Source organism: Oryx dammah, unplaced genomic scaffold (genome assembly GCF_014754425.2).
Source record: "Oryx dammah isolate SB20612 unplaced genomic scaffold, SCBI_Odam_1.1 HiC_scaffold_5, whole genome shotgun sequence".
NCBI classification, from domain to species: domain Eukaryota; kingdom Metazoa; phylum Chordata; class Mammalia; order Artiodactyla; family Bovidae; genus Oryx; species Oryx dammah.
In genome coordinates this window covers 98,242,940-98,268,855 of record NW_024070189.1, presented here as the reverse complement: position 1 = coordinate 98,268,855, position 25,916 = coordinate 98,242,940, and the positions used below count along the sequence as shown (strand labels likewise).

General features: G+C 40.9%; 1 protein-coding gene and 1 pseudogene across 1 annotated transcript in view; one reads left to right on the top strand and one right to left on the bottom strand.

Moving 5' to 3' along the window:
* ADGRE2 (adhesion G protein-coupled receptor E2) overlaps nt 1-25,916 on the top strand; it is a 188,085-nt gene that overhangs the window by 67,981 nt on the left and 94,188 nt on the right. The window lies entirely within an intron of this gene.
* LOC120863282 overlaps nt 1-25,916 on the bottom strand; it is a 60,356-nt pseudogene that overhangs the window by 28,155 nt on the left and 6,285 nt on the right.

Below are 25,916 nucleotides of genomic sequence, written 5' to 3'. Positions count from 1 at the left end.
GCTAGAACAAATAATTTCACAATGTGTATGGAATACAAAAAACCTTGAATAGCCAAAGCAATCTTGAGAAAGAAGAATGGAACTGGAGGAATCAACTTGCCTGACTTCAGGCTCTACTACAAAGCCACAGTCATCAAGACAGTATGGTACTGGCACAAAGACAGAAATATAGATCAATGGAACAAAATAGAAAGCCCAGAGATAAACCCATGCACCTATGGACACCTTATCTTTGACAAAAGAGGCAAAAATATACAATTGAGAAAAGACAATCTCTTTAACATGTGGTGCTGGGAAAACTGGTCAACCCCTTGTAAAAGAATGAAACTAGAACACTTTCTAACACCATACACAAAAATAAACTCAAAATGGATTAAAGATCTAAATGTAAGACCAGAAACTATGAAACTCCTAGAGGAGAACATAGGCAAAACACTCTTCAACATAAATCACAGCAGGATCCTCTATGATCCACCTCACAGAATACTGGAAATAAAAGCAAAAATAAACAAATAAGACCTCATTAAAATTAAAAGCTTCTAAGATGAAATGTGGCATCATACTGAAAATAGGACAACTCAGTGAAGTTCTTCATTCTAAATCACAAGATTTCTAATCCCTCCTTCTCTTCTTGGCTCTCAACACAGCCACAAAATAGCTCAACAAGCAGGAGGTTGAATGATTTTTTTTTCCTTTAGAAAATATACCTAATCAGAGAAATTAGAATTATAGATATCAAAATTTTGTAGGTCTCGAATGAAAAGGCCCCTTTTTCGGCCTATAGTGAAACCAACCCAAAATGATCTTCCTCTTGTATGCACACAAAGCTCATGATCAGGTATCACTGTTTCACTCTTAAATATGAGCAGATTGCCAAGAACAACCAAATACGTAAGGAAGACTCTAACATGGAAGAATAAGATGGAAATGAACAAATAGGATCTATTGTCCATTTAGGATATCCAAGAGGATATAGAGAGAATCATGGGAATGAGAGAACAGTAGCATAACAAGACAAAGACACAAACTGGACTATTTATAAGAGAGAAAATAAATGATAATTAGAATTTCAAAACAGTTGTTAACATCTGAATAAGAAAAGTCTCAGAAACATGGGACAGAGAAAAGAAGGAAATTATCAAAGAAATAATACAAACAAATTGTCCCAACTTAAAGGATAATAACATTTGCAGATCCAAGGAGTTTAGTGAGTGTCCAAAACAATGAATATTGGACAATATCACATGACTTTCTGGTGAATTTTCATGAAAGAAGGTCTAGTGAGAGAATCCTCAAAGTTTACTGACATATAAACGGATCATAAACAAAGACTGGAAAATTAAAATGGTATTGTATCTTTATAGCAACACTGGAAGCTGATGGAAAATAGAGCAATGTCTTAAAATTTCAGGAATATTTAAATAAAGTTGATTCAAATTTTTTTAGAGAAAATGACTTCTACTCTTGAATACTATACCAATTAACCATCTATGAGAATAAGAAGAAATTTTAATATTCAAGTTCTCAAAAATTGCACATTTTCCTCAGAAAATTAATAAAAGATGTGCTTCATCTAAATAAACTAGTAATCTGAGAATGGGGAAAACATAGATTGAAGAAAATACTGTATTTAATACAAGACAAGTTAAACTCCCAGAATGATGGTGAGTCAGAACGTGTAATGAAAATCATAAATAAACAAAAACAAAAATTCAAAAGAATTCATTTTGTAATTTACTGGGCTGAAAGGTGATCTAAAACACTGATGGAAAATGTGGGAATGAAAGTGACAAATTCACAAAGAACTGAGAGGGGTAGAGATTTAAATTATATACATAACCTCAATAAAAATAAAATTAAACAAAAAAAATAATAAAATTAAAAGCTTCTGCACAACAATGGAAACTATAAGCAAAGTGAAAAGACAGCCTTCAGAATAGGAGAAAATAATAGCAAATGAAGCAACTGACAAAGAATTAATCTCAAAAATATACAAGCAACTTATGCAGCTCAATTCTAGAAAAATAAATGACCCAATTGAAAAATGGGCCAAAATACTAAACAGACATTTCTCTAAAGAAGGCATACAGATGGCTAACACATGAAAAGATACTCAACATCACTCATTATCAGAGAAATACAAATCAAAACCACAATGAGGTACCATTTCACGCCAGTCAGAATGACTACAATCCAAAAGTCTACAAGCAATAAATGCTGGAGAGGGTGTGGAAAAAAGGGAACCCTCTTACACTGTTGGTGGGAATGCAAACTAGTACAGCCACTATGGAGAACAGTGTGTAGATTCCTTTAAAAACTGGAAATAAAACTGCCTTATGACCCAGCAATCCCGCTGCTGGGCATACACACGGAGAAAACCAGAATTGAAAGAGACACGTGTACCCCAGTGTTCATCACAGCACTGTTTATAATAGCCAGGACCTGGAAGCAACCTAGATGTCCATCATCAGATGAATGGAAAAGAAAGCTGTGGTGTTTATACACAATGGAGTATTACTCAGCCATTACAAAGAATACATTTGAATCAGTTCTAATGAGGTGGATGAAACTGGAGCCGATTATACAGAATGAAGTAAGCCAGAAAGAAAAACACCAATACAGTATACTAGTGCATATATATGGAATTTAGAAAGATGGTAATGATAACCCTGTATGCGAGACAGCAAAAGAGACACAGATGTATAAGAACAGTCTTTTGGACTCTGTGAGAGAGGGAGAGGGTGTGATGATTTGGGAGAATGGCATTGAAACGTGTGTAACATCATATGTAAACAAATCACCATAAGTACACCCGTGGTAGATTCATGTCGATGTATGGCAAAACCAATACAATATTGTAAGGTAATTAGCCTCTAATTAAAATAATTAAATTTATATTTTAAAAAATAAATATGATTTAAGATTTTTTAAAAGAGAGAGAGAGAGATGGGTTTGATCCCTGGGTTGGGAAAATCCCCTGAATGAGGCCATGGCAACTCACTCCAGTATTCTTGCCTGGAATATCCCATGGACAGAGGAGCCTGGCTGGCTACAGTCCATAGTATCGCAAAGAGCTAGACACGACTGAAGTGACTTAGGACACTCAAAGGCTAGCAAATAGAACCAGTGGATATAGACAACTAAAGCTGTCTGGGACTATTTATCCAATTTGAGAATGTCCTCTCTTCTTTGCTTTACATCCAGCTTTTGCTTTATGCCTAGCTTTTCCACTATTTATGTAAGGGAGAGGAGGGAAGGGGTTTTAAGAAGGGTATTAACTCAATTATATTAAGTTCTCAAAGAAGAAAGTTGGTGAAACTTATTCCTAGGGAAGTATGGGGACCTAACAGATTTCTCAATTTTACCACCTGTGTTAGTCCAGGTTCTCAAGAGAAATAAAACCAATAGGATGAATCTATAGAAGAGAGAAAGAACTTTTACTTAAGGAGCTGCTTCATGAGATTGTGGAATCATAAGGAAAGAGGTTGAAATTGAAGCTCCATTTTCCTCTTTCTCATCTTTGTCTTACTACCCCAGAACTCTTGGTGCTGCTGTTGTTGCTAGTGGTACCTGCAACTCCAAATATTAGAGGTGAGCATTGGGAAGACAGAGAGTACATGCCAGGGGTGAGTTCTCTCACCAACAAAGGAGAGAAGGAGGCATATTTTCCAAATGAAGTTCAGCAATGGTTCTCTGGGAATAAGAGGAGTTGTTTTTTTCCTGCCCAGAGTGTTCTGAGCTCTTCCTCTTTTGATGGTGTCATGTTTCTCCCTTCTTCCCTCCCTCCCTTCTCCCTCCCTTCCCCACAATCATCCTTCCCTCCCTCCTTCTGCCCTTGAACCGCTAGCTGATAGCTGGTTTACTTCATTCCTTGGACCTCTGACAAAAATCTCCATCCCCACAGCCTGTGCTCTGTGGTGCCCTCAGAACTCCTCATGCATCAATGACACCGCCTGCTGCTGTGCTCCAGGATTCAGTTCTTCATCTGGGGAGATCTTCACTGACCACTTGGAGAGTTGTGATGGTACAGAGACTTGGGGTGGTGGCAGGACATGCAGAGATTGTTGGGGTAGATATACCCCAGTGCTTGTGGAGGACATGGGTGTTGGTTGAGGGCCCCAGCCTTCCTCCTCAGAACTGTTATCAAGAACTGACAAAAAGAGAAAAGATATGAAGGTGGAGAGATAAGAAGTGAGTAAACGCTTCTTGGGGAGGAGAGTGTCTCCAGGAGTCTGGGGTCTGTGCCTCAGTTTATACTTTCAGGGGGATGCAGGGCTTCCACCCACTCCCCATACCAGTACTTCCCACTGTGTCCCATCTAGGGTGCCAGCCAGAGGACCAAGAAATCAGAGCTGAACTGCGCAAGCTTCAGGAACGGTTTTCTCCTGCTGCAGCCTAGACTCAACAGTATTGCCCAAGAGTCTATTTCTTTCCAAAAAGACATGGAGTAAGCACCAGGCCCAGAGCTGGGGAGTCAGGTCCAGGGTGGGGATCTCAGCCCTAAGGGGTCACAGACTTTAGGGAAGTGACCATTTTTCTTGCTGTGTTCAGACGTCAATGACTGCGGACCCTTGACAGAGTCCTGTGAGAAATTAGCAGGCTGCTGGAACATGGCAGGGGGCTGCTACTACACTTTCAGCCTAGGATATGAGCTTATTTCTGGGGCAACAATGTTCAGGAATGAGAGTGGGAACACGTGTCGAGGTAAGAATGACCCTGTGTCCTCCACCTCTCCATCCATGAGTTTTGGGGTCAACCAAATGCTGAGTCATTCCTGCAGCATCCAGGGGCAGGGCCTGGTTACAGGTGCAGCACTCAGATCTGAGTTGGGACAAGTGTAACAGTTCCTGTCTCACCTGCACAGAGATACAGGGTAGCATAATGAGCCAGGGACCCAAGTCCTGGCTTTGCTACCTGATAGCTGTGAGTTTGACAGTGGCCAGGATACTGATTCAGAAATCTTTCTTAACTTTTGAGATGTGATAATATTGTTGTGATTTAATGTTTTCTTTTTTAAGAGTCCCTATCTATTACAAATAAAAACAAAAGCAACTTTTCCTTTTGTTAACTGTGTGATCTTGGACAAATTACTTCACCTCTCTGTGCCCCAGCTTACCTAAATATAAAAAGGGGATGAATAAAGCTGGGTAATCATAGTGCTTACTGCATAGAATTGCTGGGAAGGTATATGAGATCACAAAACACAAAACAGTGATGGCTATTGGGCTTTTAAATTATGGTCATGATGATCTAACACACCATTGCCTGGATAGTCATCCCTGGGGTGCTGTGTCCAGGGTGGGTGTTCAAGAGCAGCTGTGTTTGCCCAGCCCCTCACCATGGACACAGAAGGAGCCTGGCCTCCACTTATCAGCATGCTTTGCCCCCTTTCCATGGGGAAAAGGCAGGGCAAAGGGCAGAGGAGGCCAACAGTGAGGCAGATAGGACTCCAAGAGGTGTCCATGAAGAGGGTTAGACTTGAATACTGAGGATAGGGAAGGGAGGGGATTGAAGGTGGGAGATGAGGAAGTGGCTAAGGCCAGGGTCCAGAGGACTCTGGAGAGGGCCCTTTGACCCACCTGCTGCAGAAAGAAGAGCCCACAACCTTGGTCTCAGCCCCTTCCCTCCTTTCCTGCAGATGAAGGGTGGCATAGCTTCGCTGGTGGGAAAAATGAGGGGACTTGCATCTGTGTGAAGGCTCTGCTGGTTCACAGGGTCCTCTGCAGATGGATGTTGCACTTTAAACATGTGACCTGGGCAGAAGTCAAAGTCTTCATGTGAATTAGATAAAGGTCCTTCAACTCCAGGTGAATGCTGCATGTTTGGGGAATGGAGATTGAGTTGGTTTTCCTCTTTCCATTTGACTCCTTGGCTGGACACCCTTGTTCACCCTTGTGCAACCTGCATAATTGCACATGGTGGTCATGGATTCCACTCAGTGTTTATGGATTGTGAGTCTCCCATCCACTGTTGCCAACCCCTACAGAGACATGGATGAACAAGACTGAGGTGGAATGGGACCCTAGCGGACCACAAGCTGGTTGACTGAGAGAGAAACCTGTGGCTTTGGAGCAAAGCCTGTTACCTGAAAACTTAGCCTTGTGACAAGCTCAGCTGGACTGTCTGTGTACCACCACTTCAGCATTCCAGCTTTTGCTGCACCTGAGGCTGTGTCTACCCATGTCCTGGTGTGGGGTCTGCTATGGGTAGGAGAACAGAACTGGGCTGCTCTTTGGGCTTCTTGTCCCACTTTCTTCAGGCATTAGAGGGCCATCCTGTGCACCTACCTGGTCTCCCAACCCTCTCTGAACCCTAAGGCTCAGAGCCTCTGCAGAAGGTATCTTCTGGATGTTCAGAACATCCCCACCACCACCACCATCACCTGGCATCTTATTTGTGTAAAACAAAGGAGGGTGTGACATTCAAGATACTCAATGAGGTCACAGTACCCTGGGTTCCAGAAAAATATCTGTCCTCTTCACCATCAATAATGACTGCTGGGAGGACACCTGCCCTCACTGGGGCCTTCTCAGACCCCCTGTGTCATGGTGGACATGGTTGGCCTGTGCAGAAATGTGGGAGCAGAAAGTATCAAGGAAAGGCCCACTATGTCCAACTGGCCCTGCCCCCTGTAAAAAGCCCATCCAGGAAAGACAACTCCTGACCCCACATCTCAGTTGCTCAGCCTTCATCTATTTCCCTACCCAAGGCTCCACCCAGATCCTCCCCAGTAATTTCAGTTCAAGGACCTGAGGCAACTCTGATGACTGGGGCCTGGGAGGATGTTGTGTCAGGGGTGTGTCAGGGTAACATCAATGCCCAACCCACTGGAAGAATCAGGTAAGTGAAGAGGCTTCCATCTGGACCAGATGACAACAGAGGTCATCAAAGACCACTGCCCATTGCCTGACCCCCTACTGAAGAGATCAACTCAGATCCCACGATGACCCAGAACACATGGGGGCAGAAGGTGGAGGCTGAGCCCCACTCAACAGGGTGCACAGGTCTATGTCCCTGGTGGGAAGCCAACTGTCAGATGGCAGAAACACCTGCCATCCTTCACCCAAGGGCACCTGCTCCCTGCTCCAGCCACCCAGTCCTTATCCATTGAAAGCCTTGATCAGCTATGGAGTCTCACCACTTTCTGCCAACCTGGGGGAAGCCTTCATGGGAATCAGAAAAAGGTACTTTCACAGCCCCAAGCCTGTGTGATCAGACATCAGTTCCAGTGTCCAGCACAGCCTGGTGCCCACTGCCCGGCTGACCATGGCCTTTTTACCATCATGCTCATTTTCTGTGCCACTGCCCACAAGCCTCATTCTTGAGCAGCCTGGCTCAGGGGTGGGTCTTGGTCCATCTCCATGGAGCTGGAGTATCAGAGTTAGCAGGGACAGGAAAGTGCTGTCCTGCCAGGGTCAGCAGGATCCAAGAACTAAATTGGCAGCACTTGACCTGGGGAAGTCAGACAATGTCCATCACTGGGAGCAAATATGGGCCTTGTTCAGGGACCACAGCATTTCCTCTGCACTCAGTTCCCAGGAAGGCCCACCCAGGCCTTTGTCCAAATCCTTAGCCTGTGACACATGCAGCTGTGATGTCCCCACCCCAGCTGGGAGCTTCCCAGAGAGGCTGGGGGAGCCAGTGCTGGCAGATGGGGTGGACCTGGGTCACTTCTGGCCATAATGGGACAACAGAACATCTGGGCCACCATGCTCATCATAGGAAGCCTCCATGTTAATGAGAAAAGGCCCCCACAAAATGGGGAAGAGAGAGCGGGCCCTTCTGGATGCTTATACCAGGAAACTTGGCCAACCCCCAGCCCGGAAAGCTGTCTACAGCCACAGGTATCGATCACACTCTCCTTACCCTTGCAAATGTGGGCAAATGTCTGCACAGACCCAGAGTCTGTAAAGGCCACAGTGTCTGCATCAACACCCAGGGCAGCTACACCTTCCAGTGCCCAAAACTTTAATGTGCTCACGTGATATTTTCTTAGTCTTGGGTCAAATGAGAATGAAATTACCTTCATTAAAAAAAATAAAAAGGAATTCCCAGGCACCATTTCTACATTACTGAAAGGAAACATAACTTATGTTGCCAGCTTGAGCTGTATCCACTCCTATTCTGTTCAGTGTGGCTGGAGATGAAAAAGGCATGATAGTAACACAGCCTAGGAGATACGAAGGTTCTGTCCACACCACAAGTCAAAGCTTTGAAGATCCAAGGAGACTAATCAAGATACTATCCTAAGTCTGCCTTGGATGAAACTTTAATTCAGATAAGGTTGAGATAAGGTGATGGGAGTTCTGAGCTCTAGAAGGCAGGAGAGTTCAAGAAGATGGAGAAATTAAAAAACTGAATTCACCTAGCCTATCAGATAGACTCCTACTGTTGTACCCAGCCTACTGGTAGTGATGCTATCAGCTAGGAGTGCCTCAGGCACTCACCTGTTTCATATTATTTCTAGAAAGACCTCAAAACATTTTCTTCACTGGGGCCAAGGTTGTGGCTGGATCAGCCCATGTGGTTCTAAATAAGATCATAGAACTCACTTCAGAAAAAAACCATCAGGAAAATTTTGAGAAACAAGATTTAATACTGACATGTTCTAGAGTTTACACAACATGCTCAAAACCACACAACAAGGTTTATATTTGATTTTACATTTCTACTTCTGTATACCCTAGAGCATGAGCACTACCAAAAATTTTGTTTTATTCATCACCATACTGTTGATCTTGTTTACTCATTTCTCACTGTACCCAACTCCTTTCCCTCCAGCAATCACTGTTCTGTTCCATATATCCACAAGTTTTTCCCTTTGGTTTGGATTGTTCATTTATTTTGCTCATTTGTTATTTATATTCCATATATGAGTTACTTCCCTTTACATAATATCTTCAAGGCCAATCTCTGTTTCACAAACGTTAAGATATCATCTTTTTAAGGCTTAGCAGTATTCCATTGTGCCTATATATACACATACCATGGCACCCCACTCCAGCACTCTTGCCTGGAAAATCCCATGGATGGAGGAGCCTGGTGGGCTGCAGCCCATGGGGTTGCAAAGAGCAACATGACTGAGCAACTTCACTTTCATTTTCACTTTCATGTATTGGAGAAGGAAATGGCAACCCACTCCAGTGTTCTTTCCTGGAGAATCCCAGGGACAGGGGAGCCTAGTGGGCTGCTGTCTCTGGGGTCGCACAGAGTCATACAAGACTGAAGCGACTTAGCAGTAGCAGCATATATATATATATATATATATATCACATCTTCTTTACCTATCAAATCACTGATGGGTACTTAGGTATTTCCATGTATTGGCTATTGTAAATAATGTCATTATTAATACAGGGGGAGCATAGATCTATCTTTCTGGTAAAGCATTTTCATATTCTTTGTATATGCTAAGTCACTTCAGTCGTGTCCAACTCTGTGTGACCCCATGGACAGCAGCCCATCAGACTCCTTTGTCCACAGGATTCTCCAGGCAAGAATACCGGAGAGTGTTGCCACTTCCTTCTCCAACATAAAGAGTGCTGCTGCTGCTGCTAAGTCACTTCAGTCGTGTCCGACTCTGTGCGACCCCATAGACGGCAGCCCACCAGGCTCCCCCGTCCCTGGGATTCTCCAGGCAATAAATACCCCTAAATTGGATAGGTGGATCATATGACAGTTTTATTCTTAATTTTTAAGAAATTTCCATTCTGTTCCCCATAGTGGCTGCACTAAAGTGTATGAGGGTTCTCTTTGCTCCAAATCCAATTCAACATTCATTATTTCTTGCTATTTTGATAATAGTGATCCTATTGGGCATAAGGAGATTGCTCACTGAGTTTTTGATTTGCATTTCCTCAAACTACCGCAGAGTTGCATTCATCTCACGTGCTAGTAAAGTAATGCTCAAAATTCTCCAAGCCAGGCTTCAGCAATATGTGAACAGTGAACTCCCTGATGTTCAAGCTGGTTTTAGAAAAGGCAGAGGAACCAGAGATCAAATTGCCAACATCTGCTGGATCATGGAAAAAGCAAGAAAGTTCCAGAAAAACATCTACTTCTGCTTTATTGACTATGCCAAGGCCTTTGACTGTGTGGATCACAATAAACTGTGGAAAATTCTGAGATAGATGGGAATACCAGACCCCCTGACCTGCCTCTTGAGAAATCTGTATGCAGATCAGGAAGCAACAGTTAGAACTGGACATGGAACAACAGACTGGTTCCAAATAGGAAAAGGAGTACATCAAGGCTGTATATTGTCACCCTGCTTATATAACTTCTATGCAGAGTACATCATGAGAAACGCTGGACTGGAAGAAACACAAGCTGGAATCAAGATTGCTGGAAGAAATATCAATCACCTCAGATATGCAGATGACACCACCCTTATGGCAGAAAGTGAAGGGGAGCTAAAAAACCTCTTGATGAAAGTGGAAGAGGAGAGCAAAAAGTTGGCTTAAAGCTCAACATTCAGAAAACAAAGATCATGGCATCCGATCCCATCACTTCATGGGAAATAGATGGGAAACAGTGGAAACAGTGTCAGACTTTATTTTGAGGGGCTCCAAAATCAATGCAGATGGTGACTGCAGCCAGGAAATTAAAAGACGCTTACTCCTTGGAAGAAAAGTTATGACAAACCTAGATAGTATATTCAAAAGCAGAGACATTACTTTGCCGACTAAGGTCCATCTCGTCAAGGCTATAGTTTTTCCAGTGGTCATGTAGGGATGTGAGAGTTGGACTGTGAAGAAGGCTGAGCACCGAAGAATTGATGCTGTTGAACTCTGGTGTTGTAGAAGACTCTTGAGAGTCCCTTGGACTGCAAGGAGATCCAACCAGTCCATTCTGAAGGAGATCAGTCCTGGGTGTTCTTTGGAAGGAATGGTGTTAAAGCTGAAACTCCAGTACTTTGGCCACATCATGAGAATAGTTGACTCATTCGAAAACACTGTGATGCTGGGAGGGATTGGGGGCAGGAGGAGAAGGGGATGACCGAGGATGAGATGGCTGGATGGCATCATGGACTCGATGGACATGAGTCTGAGTGAACTCTTGGAGTTGGTGATGGACAGGGAGGCCTGGTGTGCTGCGATTCATGGGGTCTAAAAGAGTCGGACACAACTGAGCGACTGAACTGAACTGAGATAGTATATTTAAAAGCAGAGACACTACTTTGCCGACTAAGGTCCATCTAGTCAAGGCTATGGTTTTTCCTGTGATCATGTATGGATGTGAGAGTTGGGCTGTGAAGAAGGCTGAGAGCCAAAAATTGATGCTTTTGACTGTGGTGTTGGAGAAGACTCTTGAGAGTCCCTTGGACTGCAAGGAGATCCAACCAGTCCATTCTGAAGGAGATCAGCCCTGGGATTTCTTTGGAAGGACTGATGCTAAAGCTGAAACTCCAGTACTTTGGCCACCTCATGTGAAGAGTTGACTCTTTGGAAAAGACTGTGATGCTGGGAGGGATTGGGGGCAGGAGGAGAAGGGGACGACAGAGGATTAGTTGGCTGGATGGCATCATGGTCTTGATGAACTTGAGTCTGAGTGAACACCAGGAGTTGGTGATGGACAGGGAGGCCTGGCGTGCTGTGATTCATGGGGTCGCAAAGAGTTGGACACGACTGAGCGACTGAACTGAACTGAACTGAATAGTCAAGTGGGCTTTAGGAAGCAATGTTAGCCCTAACCCTACACATGGACATCACCAGATGGTCAACACCGAAATCAGATTGATTATATTCTTTGCAGCCAAAGATGGAGAAGCTCTATACAGTCAGCAAAAACAAGACCGGGAGCTGACTGTGGCTCAGATCATGAACTCCTTATTGTCAAATCAGACTTAAATTGAAGAAAATAGGGAAAACTACTAGACCATTCAGGTAGGACCTAAATCAAATCCCTTATGATTATACAGTGGAAGTGAGAAATAGATTTAAGGGACTAGATCTGATAGATAGAGTGCCTGATGAACTTTGGATGGAGGTTCGTGACATTGTACAGGGGACAAGGGTCAAGACCATCCCCATGGAAAAGCAATGCAAAAAAGCAAAATGGCTGTCTGAGGAGGCCTTACAAACAGCTGTGAAAAGAAGGGAAGCAAAAAGCAAAGGAGAAAGGGAAAGATATACCCATCTGAATGCAGATTTCCAAAGAATAGCAAGGAGAGATAAGAAAGCCTTCCTCAGTGATCAATGCAAAGAAATAGAGGAAAACAACAGAATGGGAAAAACTAGAGATCTCTTCAAGAAAATTAGAGATACCAAGGAAACATTTCATGTAAAGATGGGCTTGATAAAGGCCAGAAATTGTATGGACCTAACAGAAGCAGAAGATATTAAGAAGAGGTGGCAAGAATACACAGAACTGTTCCAAAAAAGATCTTCACGAACAAGATAATCATGATGGTGTGATCACTCACCTAGAGCCAGATATCCTAGAATGTGAAGCCAAGTGGGCCTTAGGAAGCATCACTATGAACAAAGCTAGTGGAGTTAATGGAATTCCAGTTGAGCTATTTCAAATCCTGAAAGATGATGCTGTAAAATTGCTGCACTCAATATGCCAGCAAATTTGGAAAACTCAGCAGTGGCCACAGGACTGGAAAAGGTTAGTTTTCATTGCAATCCCAAAGGAAGGCAATGCTAAAGAATGCTCAAACTACTGTACAATTATGCTCATTTCACATTCTAATAAGGTTATGCTCAAAATCCTTCACTCTAGGCTTCACCTGTTTGTGAACCAAGAACTTCCAGATGTACAAGCTGAGTTTTGCAGAGGCAGAGGAACCATAAATCAATTGCCAATATTTGTTGGATCATAGAGAAAGCAAGGTAGTTCCAGAAAAATATCAACTTCTGCTTCATTGACTACACTAAAGCCTTTGTGTGGATCACAACAAAGGGAAAATTCTTAGAGTTAGGAGTAGCAGACCACCTTACCTGTCTCTGGAGAAATCTGTATGTGGGTCAAGAAGCAAGTTAGGACCAAACATGTAAAAACACTTTCAGAGTTGGGAAAGGAATATATCAAGGCTGTATATTGTCATCCCACTCATTAAACTTATGTGCAGATTACATCATGCAAAATGCCAGTCTGGATGAATCACAGGCTGGAATCAAGATCGCTAGGAGAAATATCAACAACCTCTGATATGCAGATACCACTCTAATGGCAGAAGGTGAAGAGGAACTAAGGAGCCTCTTGATGAAGGTGAAAGAGGAGCATGAAAAAGCTGGCTTAAAACTCAGCATTAAAATTTAGAATCTTGGTATCCAGTCCCCTCAATTCACAGCAAATAGAAGGGGAAGTGGAAACACTGACAGATTTTATTTTCTTGAGTTCTATATTCACTGCAGATATGAAATGAAGGACAAGGAGGCCCAGCATGCTTCAGTTCATGGTGTCTTAAAGAGTTGAGCACAACTTAGCAACTGAATAACAACAACACAAATTAATTATCTTTTAATTGCTCCTTTGTCATAAATTAATACACACATATATCATATATATACATATATGTCACTAATTAATTATGTGTGTATTCATCTATCTGGAGAAGGAAATGGCAACCTACTTCAGTATTCTTACCTGGAGAATCCCCATGGACAGAGGAGCCTGGCAGGCTACAGTCCATGGGGTCACAAGAGTCAGACATGACTTAGCAACTAAATCACCACCGTATTCATCTATGCATGATCAGTCATGTCAGACTCTTTTTCAACCCCATGGAATGTAGCCTGCCAGGCTCCTCTGCCCTTAGAATTTTCCAGGCAAGAATACTAGAGTGGGTTGCCATTTCTTACTTCAGAGGATGTTCCCAACCCAGGGATCAAACCTATGTCTCCTGGATTGGCAGGCAGGTTCTTTACCACTAGCATCACCAGGGAAGCCCAGGACATATGCCACTTCTTGACTTCGAAGTATATCACAAGGCTCTAGTAATCAAGACAGCATGATATTTTCAGAAAAATTGATTCCCATATCAATGGAAGAGAATAGAAAGCTCAGATGGGTTTTCCCAGGATTGCTTTAGCTATTAGAGGTCTTTTGTGCTTCCATATATATTGTTTAGAATTTTTTGTTCTATTTATGTGGGGGGAAAAATCCTTGGGATTGCTTTGAATCTGTAGATTGCTTTACAAAACATGGACATTTTAACAATGGTAATTCTTCCAATCATGAGCACATGATATATTTCCATTTTTGTATGACAAGTGTGTTTTTTTTTAACAATGCCTTATCAGTTTCAATACACAGGTCTTTCACATTCTAGGTTAAGTTTATTTCTAAGTACTTTATTCTTTTTTAACAGTTGAAATGGAATTGTTTTCTTAATTACACTTTCTGCTAGCTTATTTTTACTGTATAGAAGTGCAACAAAATTTTGTATGTTGATTTTGTGTCTTGCAACTTTACTTTTTTTTATTTATATTAAAATGTTGGTGATGTCTTCAGGGTTTTCTATATGTACAGAATCACTTCATTCACAGTGACAGTTTTAGTTCATCTTTTCCAGTTTGGATGGCTTTTTAAATTTTCTTGCCTAATTGCTCTGGCAAGAGTTTCAAGCTCTGTTGTATAAGATGTTGAAACAGGGCATTCTTGTCTTCTTCCTGATATTAGAGGGATATCTTTCAGTTTTTCACCACTGAGTATGACGTCAGCTCTGGATTTGTCATATATGGCCTTTATTATGTTGAAATATGCCCCTTATATACCCACTTGACTTAGAATTTTTAATCATAAATGGGCACTGATTCTTATCAAATGCTTTTTTGCATCTATTTAGATTATCATTTTTTATCCTTCATTTTATTAATGTAGTGCACAACGTTGATCAATTTTCAGATATGAGAAAAATTCTTGCATCTCCAAATTAAATCCTACTTGATCATGGCATATGATCCCCTTGATGGGATTCTATATTTAGCCTTCTAATATTTTGTTCAGGATTTTGGATGTATGTTCATGAGAGATATTGGTCTTGTTGTTTAATTTTTGTGTGTTGCTCTTTCTGATTTTGGTATCAAGGTAATGTTGGCCTCATAAAGTGAGTTAGAAAGCTTTCCCTCCACTTCAATTTATTGAGGAAGATTGAATAGGTATTAAATCATTGAATGTTTGGGAGAATTCACCAGTGATGCCACGTGGTCCTGGACTTTTGTTTGGGCATAGCATTTTGATAATGGTTTTAATCTCTGTGGTGATGGTTTTAGTTGCTAAGTCATGTCCAACTCTTGTGACCTCATGGACTGTAGCCTACCAGTCTCCTCTGTCCATGGGATTTCCCAGGCAAGCATACTGGAGTGGGTTGCTGTTTCCTTCTCCAGCAGATCTTCCCAACCCAGAAATCAAACCCAGGTCTCCTGAATTGCAGGCAGATTCTTTACCAACTGAGCTACAAGTTAATCCCTTGTAATCTTTGTACAAGTAATCAATCTCTTCAGCTTTTCTATTGCTTCATGATTCAGTCTTGGAAGTTTGTATGAGTCTAAAAATTCATCTATTTCCTCCAAAAATATTCCTCCAAAAATTTGTCCAACTTGGTATTTAGCTGTTCATAATATTCTCTGATGATCTTTTGTATTTCTGTGGTATCTATCATTATTTCCCCTTTTACATCTCTAATTTTATTTATCAGAACCTTCTGTCTCTTTATATAGTTAAAGGTATTCATTTTCATGACCAGCTCCTAGTTCACTGGTCTTTCTATTTTCTTTTTAGTCTCTATTTCATTTACTTCTGCTCTGTTCTTTATTTCTCCCTTCTTTATACAGACTTTGGTCTCTGTGTTGTTTTTTTTAGCTCACTTAGGTGTAAGCTTAGATTATTTCTTTGAGTTTTTTTGTTTCTTTGTTAGGCCTTTATTGCTGTAAGTGTGCTTTTTAGTACCATTTCTGCTGCACCCCAAAGATTTGAGTACATTGTATTTTCATTTTCATTTGCTTTTAGCTAATTTTTTATTCCCCATTGATTTCTTTGTTCAGTGGGCATGTTGTCCACTCTCTGCATATTTGCAATTTTCCAGCTTTCTTCCCATAGTTCACTTCTAGTTTTTTATTATTGTAATCAGAAAGATGCTTGATATGCTTTCAATATTATTAAATTTATTCAGATTTGCTTTGTGTCCCAGCATATGCTCAATCTTTGAAAATTTTTAATGTGCACTTGAACAGAATGTATATTGTGCTGTATTTGAATGGAATGTTCTGTATAAATCTATTATATTCATCCTGCCTAATGCCTCATTTAAGGCCACTATTTCCTTGTTGACTTTCTATCTGGATAATCTATCCATTAATGAAAGTAAGATGTTAAAGTTTCTTACTACTATTGTGTTGCTGTCAATTCTCCCTTTGGGTCTCTTAATACTGTTTTATATATTTTAATGTTCCTACATTAGGTTCATGAATATTAATATCTATGTCTTCTTGATGAATTGTCCTTTTTATCATTATATACCTTCCACATGTGTCTTTTATTAATTTTTTGGCTTGAAGTATATTTTGTCTGATATAAGTATGGCTACACTCATATTTTCTTGGCTGCCATTGACTTTAAGTATCATCTTCTATGTCTTCAGTGTGAGCCTATGTTGTCCTTTAGAGCTGAGGTGAGTCTCCTGCAGAAGCACATAACAGTCTTGTTTTTAATCCATCTAGCCACTCTATTTTTTGGGTGAATTCAATCCATTTACATTTAGGAAGATTATTGGTAAATAAAGACTTAATATTGCCACTTTACCTTTCACTTTCTGGTTGTTCTATACATGCATTGTCCTTTTTTCCTCATGTTTCTGTCTGCCATTTTTGGTTTGTTGGTTCTAAGTGTTCTTCTCAGTTTTCTCTATTTTATGTTTTGCTCCTCCACTTTAGATTTATGTTTTGTGATTATTATAAAATTTGTGTATAATATCTCACAGGAAATAGTTTATTCTGTTGATAACATTTTATCTATAATTACCTACGTGAATTGCATCTTTTTTCATTTTGCGTTCTTGTCGTCTTCAATTATCTGTGTGTTATCTTGTGAGCTCATTACCTAAATGTGGTGCTCATAGATATTTTTCTGTTTTATTTCCCCCTTTCAGCTTTATGTTATAATAAATTTTTAGAAGCCTATTCTGATATAGAGTTGCAATTCCCCAATCCTGTTTATATTTATCATCTTGCTCAATTTATAATGCTTTTTAGTGCACTCTTCATCTTGTTTATTGAATTCCTAAGGTCCAGAATTTCTGTCTGATTCTTTTTTAGAGACTTGATCTTTTTCTAAGTATTTTTTCTGTTCACTAATTTTATTCCTGAACTCATTAAACTACCTCTGAATTTTCTTGTAGCTAGTTGAGTTTCTTCTTGACAGGGGTGTGAATTCTCTGTCAGTTAGATCACTGTATTCTGTGACTTTAAGCTTGGTTTCTGAAGAACTGTCATTTTCTTTCTGTGGCAATATTATTCTGGTTCTTCATAGTGCTTGATGTGTTGTACTTCTGTACATTTCAGGCATGAACCACCTTTCTGCTTGATGCTAATAATTCAACAGATTATAAATTAGAGGGCTTTCTTTTATTTTCAACTAAGTGGAGATATAGCATTTTGTTTGTTCATTTCTCTTACCTGAGCTGTCTGTGGTTATATTTGAAGAAATGGCACTTTTTCCCTACCCTGCTTCTGTCAGGTGTGGCTCTGTGCCTTCATTTTCACTTTTTGTGTCTCTGAGGTTGTTGGTGCCTTGTTGTTACCAATGTCACTGACATTGCCTCTGGTGCACCAGGACGGTGGGTTCCTCCCTTTCATTCGGGATGGCATGATTTACAGGTACCACTGCCCTGGGGGAGCTGGGTTTATGCAGATGCCTCTCCTGTGTCGTGTTGTAAGATTCACAGGCTCTACTACTGCAAAGATCAGATGCAGATTCATAGTCATAGGCACCTCAGAAGTTGGAGGAACAGTGTCCCAGGCCCCACTGCTAAAGTTACCCAGTTGCCAGTAGTCACTGGTGTCTCTGTGATTAGGAGGCCAGAGTCTTGTGTTCCACCTCCCCTAACCCCACCAGGTTCTCTGGGGCTGAAGCCTCAGCTATCACAGGCAGATGCTTGAATTGCAAGCACGGCCTCCATTGTTCCCTCAGTTTCACCTCTTCGATGTATTTCAGTATACCCACTTTTAGATGTACAAATTGGTGAATTAGCTACCATCTTTATGTGATGGACAGAGACAACTGTGTTGCACTGGGTATGTTTTACTGAGTGTAGATTAGTTGGGAGAGTAAAAGCAGCTTTGCACTCCACCATGCTGCTGACATCACTCTCCATCTTATCTATTTTCTGAATTAGCACAGTACATATGAGAATCAATACCTTGGCATCACAAAGTACTTGATTGTAGAACTAATTTCTGAAATCCTTTCAGTAACAGATCACCACTTTAAGGGATTTCTGCTTTCTGTCTCCTTGCCTTGAACCTGAACTGGGAATTAAAGTAGTTCAAGTCCTGAGTTCAATATTTCCTTCTCTAAGTTCTCCTGTGGCCTTAGAAGTAACCCACCAAAACATTATACTTCTTTCACTAAAAAGCTGTAAGGTAACAAATACTTGTGTATTGATAATCTTGCTTTCTAAAGGCATGTATCTATAGTTATCTAAAAGTAATAATTTAAGTTTAATTTAATTGTAGATTTGCCACAGCATGATGTGAAATATTGCTGTCTCTTTTAGCTACCACCCCCCACACATGCACACTAGAGTCACTAATGCCTTTAAATCTAATCAGAACACAGAACCTATTTCAGATGTCCAGCTCTAGAGTTATATTCCCTTGGAACCACTTCTGAAACCAATAATTGCAGAAGTGAACATTCAGTAATAGAACCAGGACTACTATGATTTAGGGATTATGAATTTATTACAGAAATTAGACCTTATACATTTGAGAGAACAGCTCGGAGTGGAAGATTTGAAAGGGGTTGTGGTTTTCAAAATAACCACCAACCAGTTATTCAGAGAACATCTAACTGCTGAACAGACACTGCAAAGTTTGAGTTTGTGATGAAATTGTTGCAGATCTGTCATATCTCTGGCTCTGCAGCCAAATGTCTCTTGATACACTTGAGGTCACTTTTGATCATCAGGAACATTAGTTGGGAAGAAGTGTTGACCAGAGCAGAATACAGTGAATTCAAGTTAAAATTCATCACACACTTGCATCTATCTGTCAACTCATTGAATGTCAAGACCTTCAGAGAGCAATTATTGTTACTTCACTTCTGCCTGTTAAATCACATACATCTTCTCTTTTGACAGAGCGGTGGCTGGGCGGGAGCAGGAGGGCCAAGAGGAGCTACTCCACGTTCAAGGTCAGGAGGGGCAGCAGTGAGGAGATACCCCTCATCCAAGGTAAGGAGCAGCAGCTGTGCTTTGCTGGAACAGCCGTGAAGGGACACCCCAGGTTCAAGGTAAGGGAAACCCAAGTAAGACGGTAGGTGTTGCAAAGGGCATCAGAGGGCAGATACACCGAAATCATAATCACAGAAAACTAGCCAATCTGACCACACGGACCACAGCCTTGTCTAACTCAATGAAACTAAGACATGCTATGTGGGGCCACCCAAGATGGATGGGTCATGGTGGAAAGGTCTGACAGAATGTGGTCCACTGGAGAAGGGAATGGCAAACCACTTCAGTATTTTTGCCTTGAGAACCCCATGAGCAGTATGAAAAGGAAAAATGATAAGATACTGAAAGAGGAACTCCCCAGGTTGGTTAGTGTGCAATATGCTACTGGAGATCAGTGGAGAAATAACTCCAGAAAGAATGAAGGGATGGAGCCAAAGCAAAAGCAATACTCATTTGTGGATGGGACTGGTGATAGAAGTAAGGTCCAATGCTGTAAAGAGCAATATTGCATAGGAACCTGGAATGTCAGGTCCATGAATCAAGGCAAATTAGAAGCAGTCAAACAGGAGACGGCAAGAGTGAACGTCGACATTCTAAGACTCAGCGAACTGAAATGGACTGGAATGGGTGAATTTAACTCAGATGACCATTATATCTACTACTGAGAGCAGGAATCCCTTAGAAGAAATGGCGTAGCCATCATGGTCAACAAAAGAGTCTGAAATGCAGTTCTTGGATGCAGTCTTAAAAATGACAGAATGATCTCTGTCCTTTCCAAGGCAAACCATTCAATATCATGGTAATCCAAGCCTATGCCCCAACCAGTAATGCTGAAGAAGCTGAAGTTGAACGGTTCTATGAAGACCTATGAGACCTCTTAGAACTAAAACCCAAAAAAGATGTCCTTTTCATTATAGGGGACTAGAATGCAAAAGTAGGAAGTGAAGAAACACCTGGAGTAACAGGCAAATTTCACTTGGAGTACAGAATGAAGCAGGGCAAAGGCTAATAGAGTTTTGCCAAGAGAACGCACTGGTCACAGCAAACACCTTCTCCCAACAACACAAGAGAAGACTCTACTCATGGACATCACCAGATTGATTGTATTCTTTGCAGCCAAAGATGGAGAAGCTCTATACAGTCAGCAAAAACAAGACCAGGAGCTGACTGTGGCTCAGATCATGAACTTCTTATTGTCAAGTTCAGACTTAAATTGAAGAAAGCAGGGAAAACCACTAGACCATTCTGGTATGACCTAAATCAAATCCCTTATGATTATACAGTGGAAGTGAGAAATAGATTTAAGGGCCTAGATCTGATAGATAGAATGCCTGATGAACTATGGACAGAGGTTCATGACATTGTACAGGACACAGGGATCAAGACCATCTCCATGGAAAAGAAATGTAAAAAAGCAAAATGGCTGTCTGAGGAGGCTTTACAAACAGCTGTGAAAAGAAGGGAAGCGAAAAGCAAAGGGGAAAAGGAAAGATATAAGCATCTGAATGCAGAGTTCCAAAGAATAGCAAGAAGAGATAAGAAAGCCTTCTTCAGTGATCAATGCAAAGAAATAGAGGAAAACAACACAATGGGAAAGACTAGAGATCTCTTCAAGAAAATTAGAGATACCAAGGGAACATTTCATGCAAAGATGGGCTCGATAAAGGACAGAAATGGTAGGGACCTAACAGAAGCAGAAGATATTAAGAAGCAGTGGCAAGAATACACAGAAGAACTGTACAAAAAAGAGCTTCATGACCCAGATAATCACGATGGTGTGATCACTCGCCTAGAGCCAGACATCCTGGAATGTGAAGTCAAGTAGGCCTTACGAAGCATCACTACGAACAAAGCTAGTGGAGGTGATGGAATTCCAGTTGAGCTATTTCAAATCCTGAAGGATGGTGCTGTGAAAGTGCTGCACTCAATATGCCAGCAAATTTGGAAAACTCAGCAGTGGCCACAGGACTGAAAAAGGTCAGTTTTCATTCCAATCCCAAAGAAAGGCAATGCCAAAAATTTTCAAACTACCGCACAATTGCACTCATCTCACATGCTAGTAAAGTAATGCTCAAAATTCTCCAAGCCAGGCTTCAGCAATACATGAACCGTGAACTCCCTGATGTTCAAGCTGGTTTTAGAAAAGGCAGAGGAACCAGAAATCAAATTGCCAACATCTGCTGGATCATGGAAAAAGCAAGACAGTTCCCGAAAAACATCTATTTCTGCTTTATTGACTATAAAAAGCCTTTGACTGTGTGGATCACAATAAACTGTGGAAAATTCTGAGATAGATGGGAATACCAGACCCCCTGACCTGCCTCTTGAGAAATCTGTATGCAGGTCAGGAAGCAACAGTTAGAACTGGACATGGAACAACAGACTGGTTCCAAATAAGAAAAGGAGTATATCAAGGCTGTATATTGTCACCCTGCTTATTTACCCTCTATGCAGAGTACATCATGAGAAACGGTGGGCTGGAAGAAGCACAAGCTGGAATCAAGATTGACAGGAGAAATATTAATAACCTCTGATATGTAGATGACACCACCCTTATGGCAGAAAGTGAAGAGGAACTAAAAAGCCTCTTGATGAAAGTGAAAGAGGAGAGTGAAAAAGTTGGCTTAAAGCTCAACATTCAGAAAACAAAGATCATGGCATCTGGTCCCATCACTTCATGGCAAATAGATGGGGAAACAGTGGAAACAGTGTCAGACTTTATTTTGGGGGGCTCCAAAGTCACTGCAGATGGTGATTGCAGCCATGAAATTAAAAGACGCTTACTACTTGTTAGGAAAGTTATGACCAACCTAGATAGCATACTCAAAAGCAGAGATATTATTTTGCCAACAAAGGTCCATCTAGACAAGGCTATGGTTTTTCCAGTAGTCATGTATGGATGTGAGAGTTGGACTGTGAAGAAGGCTGAGCACCAAAGAATTGATGCTTTTGAACTGTGGTGTTGGAGAAGACTCTTGAGAGTCCCTTGGACTGCAAGGAGATCCAACCAGTCCATCCTAAATGAGATCAGTCCTGGGTGTTCATTGGGAGGACTGATGCTGAGACTGAAGCTCCAATACTTTGGCCACTGATGCGAAGAGCTGACTCATTGGAAAAGACTCTGATGCTGGGAGGGATTGACGGCAGGAGGAGAAAGGGATGACAGAGGATGAGATGGCTGGATGGCATCACCAACTCAATGCACATGAGTTTGGGTGAATTCTAGGAGTTGGTGATGGACAGGGAGGCCTGGTGTGCTGTGATTCATGGGGTCACAAAGAGTCAGACACAACTGAACAACTGAACTTAACTGAACTGATGCTTTTATTTACTTCAATAAAAACCAAGGAGCAGAATTGCTTAATCCTACTGTAAATATGTTGGCTTCTCAGGTGGATCAGTGGTAAAGAATTCACCTGCCATTGGAGGAGATACAACAGACTTGAGTTCAATCCTTGGGACAAGAAGATTCCCTGGAGAAGAAAATGGCAACCTGCTCCAGTATTCTTGCCTGGAAAATTCCATGAAATGGGGAGCCTGGAGGACTAAAGTCCATGGGTTACGATGAGTGAGATATGACTGAATGACTAAACAGGCACACATACCCTGTAAATATGTGTACTTTTACAAGAGATAAGCAAGCTTTTTGAAAGTGTTACGTCATTTTGTCATCCTATATAAATATATAAAATTATACTAGTTTTCTATACCTCTGTATTACTTATCCATATTTTTTTGTAACATTCTCCCACAAAACTTAGATAATGTAAACATATCAATTATCTTAAAGTTTCTCTGATTCATGAATCTGGGCATGACTAAGTTGGGTTCTCTGAGCCCTGGTCTCTCACAAAGGTACAATCTACCTGTCACTCATTGTAGGAGAGCAAATGCAGATTATTGTACACTACATCAAATGGTGACTCCAGTTGCTTCTTCTATTGTGGATGTGATCTAGCTACAAACTGGATTAACCCAAACAGACTCTGATATGTTAAATGACGTGTCAACAGAAGATCATATGAAGGACAGTTACTTTCATCTGGTGGAGAAAGCATTACACAATTTCTTCAGCAATCCTGTCTTATTTTAAGCATGACATTTCCTGTATTACATATTTTACTTCTGAAAACTTATGCAGTAGGTTCTATTTCCCACGCTAAACCTGGAGAATATATTAAGAGATCAAAATTTTAAAGAAAATACAGGAAGAAACCATTGCTTATAATATATGAAAAATGAAAGAAACTGAACTCTATAAATAACTTAAATTTCAAATTGTCTTTCTTGTTACTGATAATATTAATCATGATTAGGATCTTTTAGGGATCAGAGAAGGCAATGGCACCCCACTCCAGTACTCTTGCCTGGAAAATCCCATGGATGGAGGAGCCTGGTGGGCTGCAGTCCATGGGGTCGCTAAGAGTCGGACACGACTGAGCGACTTCACTTTGACTTTTCACTTTCATGCACTGGAGAAGGAAATGGCAACCCACTCCAGTGTTCTTGCCTTGAGAATCCCAGGGACGGTGGAGCCTGGTGGGGTCGCACAGAGTTGGACACGACTGAAGCAACTTAGCAGCAGCAGCAGGGATTTGAGAACTGTTATTCATGAAAAAGTCTCTGCCTTCAGACAAATACTTCCCTTATACTGAGAATGTTTCTCTACTGAAGAGTGTTTTAAGGGCGTGTTTTATGTCTTTGTTTTTAAGACTGTAGATAAAAGGGTTCAGCATGGGTGTGACCACAGTGTACATCACTGAGGCTATTGAATTTGCCCTGGAGTTTTGTGTGTTAGCAGAGCTAAGATATACCCCAAGGCTTGTACCATAGAACAAGGAGACAGTTGAGAGGTGAGACACACATGTGGAAAATGCTTTATACTTGCCCCTTGTGGATGAAATTTTCAAAATAGAGGATACAATCTTAGAGTAAGAAAAAAGGATACCAGTGAGTGGAACAATAACCAGAACTCCACTTGCAAAATATATCATCAGGTCATTGAGGAAAGTATCAGAACAAGCAAGCTGAACAACCTCATAAAGTTCACAAAAAAAATGGTGAATTTCCAATTTTGTGCAAAAAGAGAGTCGCAAAATCATTAAGCCATGTAACAGAGTCGAGGACACTCACTAAGCAGGATGTCAGAAGCAGGAGGTAACAAGACTTAGGGTTCATGATGATCATGTACTGCAATGGGTGACAGATGGCTGCAAACCGGTCATAAGCCATCACAGTCAAGAGGATGTTGTCTAATATCCCAAAAAGCATGAAAAAATACATCTGTACAATGCAGCCTTCATAAGTGATAACTTGACTCTGAGTCTGGATGTTCCACAGCATCTTTGGGATGGTGGTAGAGGTGAAACAGATGTCTGAAAAAGATAGGTTGAAGAGAAAGAAATACATGGGTGTGTGGAGGTGGGAGTCAGTGATAATGGCCAGGATGATGAGAAGGTTCCCAATGAAGGTGACCAGGTACATGAACAGGAAGAGCCAAAAGAGAAGAGGCTGCAATAATACCTCTTCTGAGAGTCCCAGGAGGATAAACTCTGAAATACGAGTTTGGTTTCCTGGTTCCATGTAGCCAGTGAAACTGCAGAAATAGAAACAGGAAGAGTGCGAATTTAGCTAAAAGCAGCCATCAAGAAATTAACACAGAAGGAAGCAAGATGTTCTTCAGTAAGTGAAAGTGAAATCTCTCTGTCATGTCCGACTCTTTACAACCCCATGGACTGCAGCCTACCAGACTCCTCCGCCCATGGGATTTTCCAGGTAAGACTACTGGAGTGGGGTGCCGTTGCCTTCTCCATTGGGTAATAACAGCATTATGCATTCATCTTATAGCTCCCTAAATGCCCCCAACAATAATAATATGAATACCCAACTAGATAAATATTTTCAATCTTTATGACCTAAAATTATTCATAACCTCACACTACCATTTATCCTCACACTACTATTTATCAGTTTAAATAAAAATCAATAAATAATTTTAAATATATAGTGAAATTGATAGAATTAAAGCAAAACATTTTAAAGCTTTTTTTTTTTTTCAAAATTTAGGGACGTGGGAAAATATTTTGATAGGTGAAACAGTTATTTTTAAAACATTGCTGAAATGATAGTGAATTCTAGCAATGATTTCAGAAAGAAATTATTTCAGTTCCCTACAATGTTTCCAGAAAGTAGAAGCAGTTAGGATACTTCCAAATTCATTCTGTAAAGCCAGCCTTAACTAACAGAAAACTAGGTAGACATATTACAGGAAAAGAAAACTGCAGATCAGTATAACTCACAAATATAGGTACGAAGGTCCTCAACAAAATATTAGCAAATCAAAACAAACAATAGAGGGAATTTTTTACCAAGACCAAGGAGAATTTATTCCAGGTATGCAGGGTGGGTTCAAAATTTGAAAATAAATGTAATCTATTCCTTCCTTCAGTTAACAATAGTGTTAACTTTAAATTTTGTTAATAATCTCATGTTAATTTTTAAAATACTAAAAAGAAAA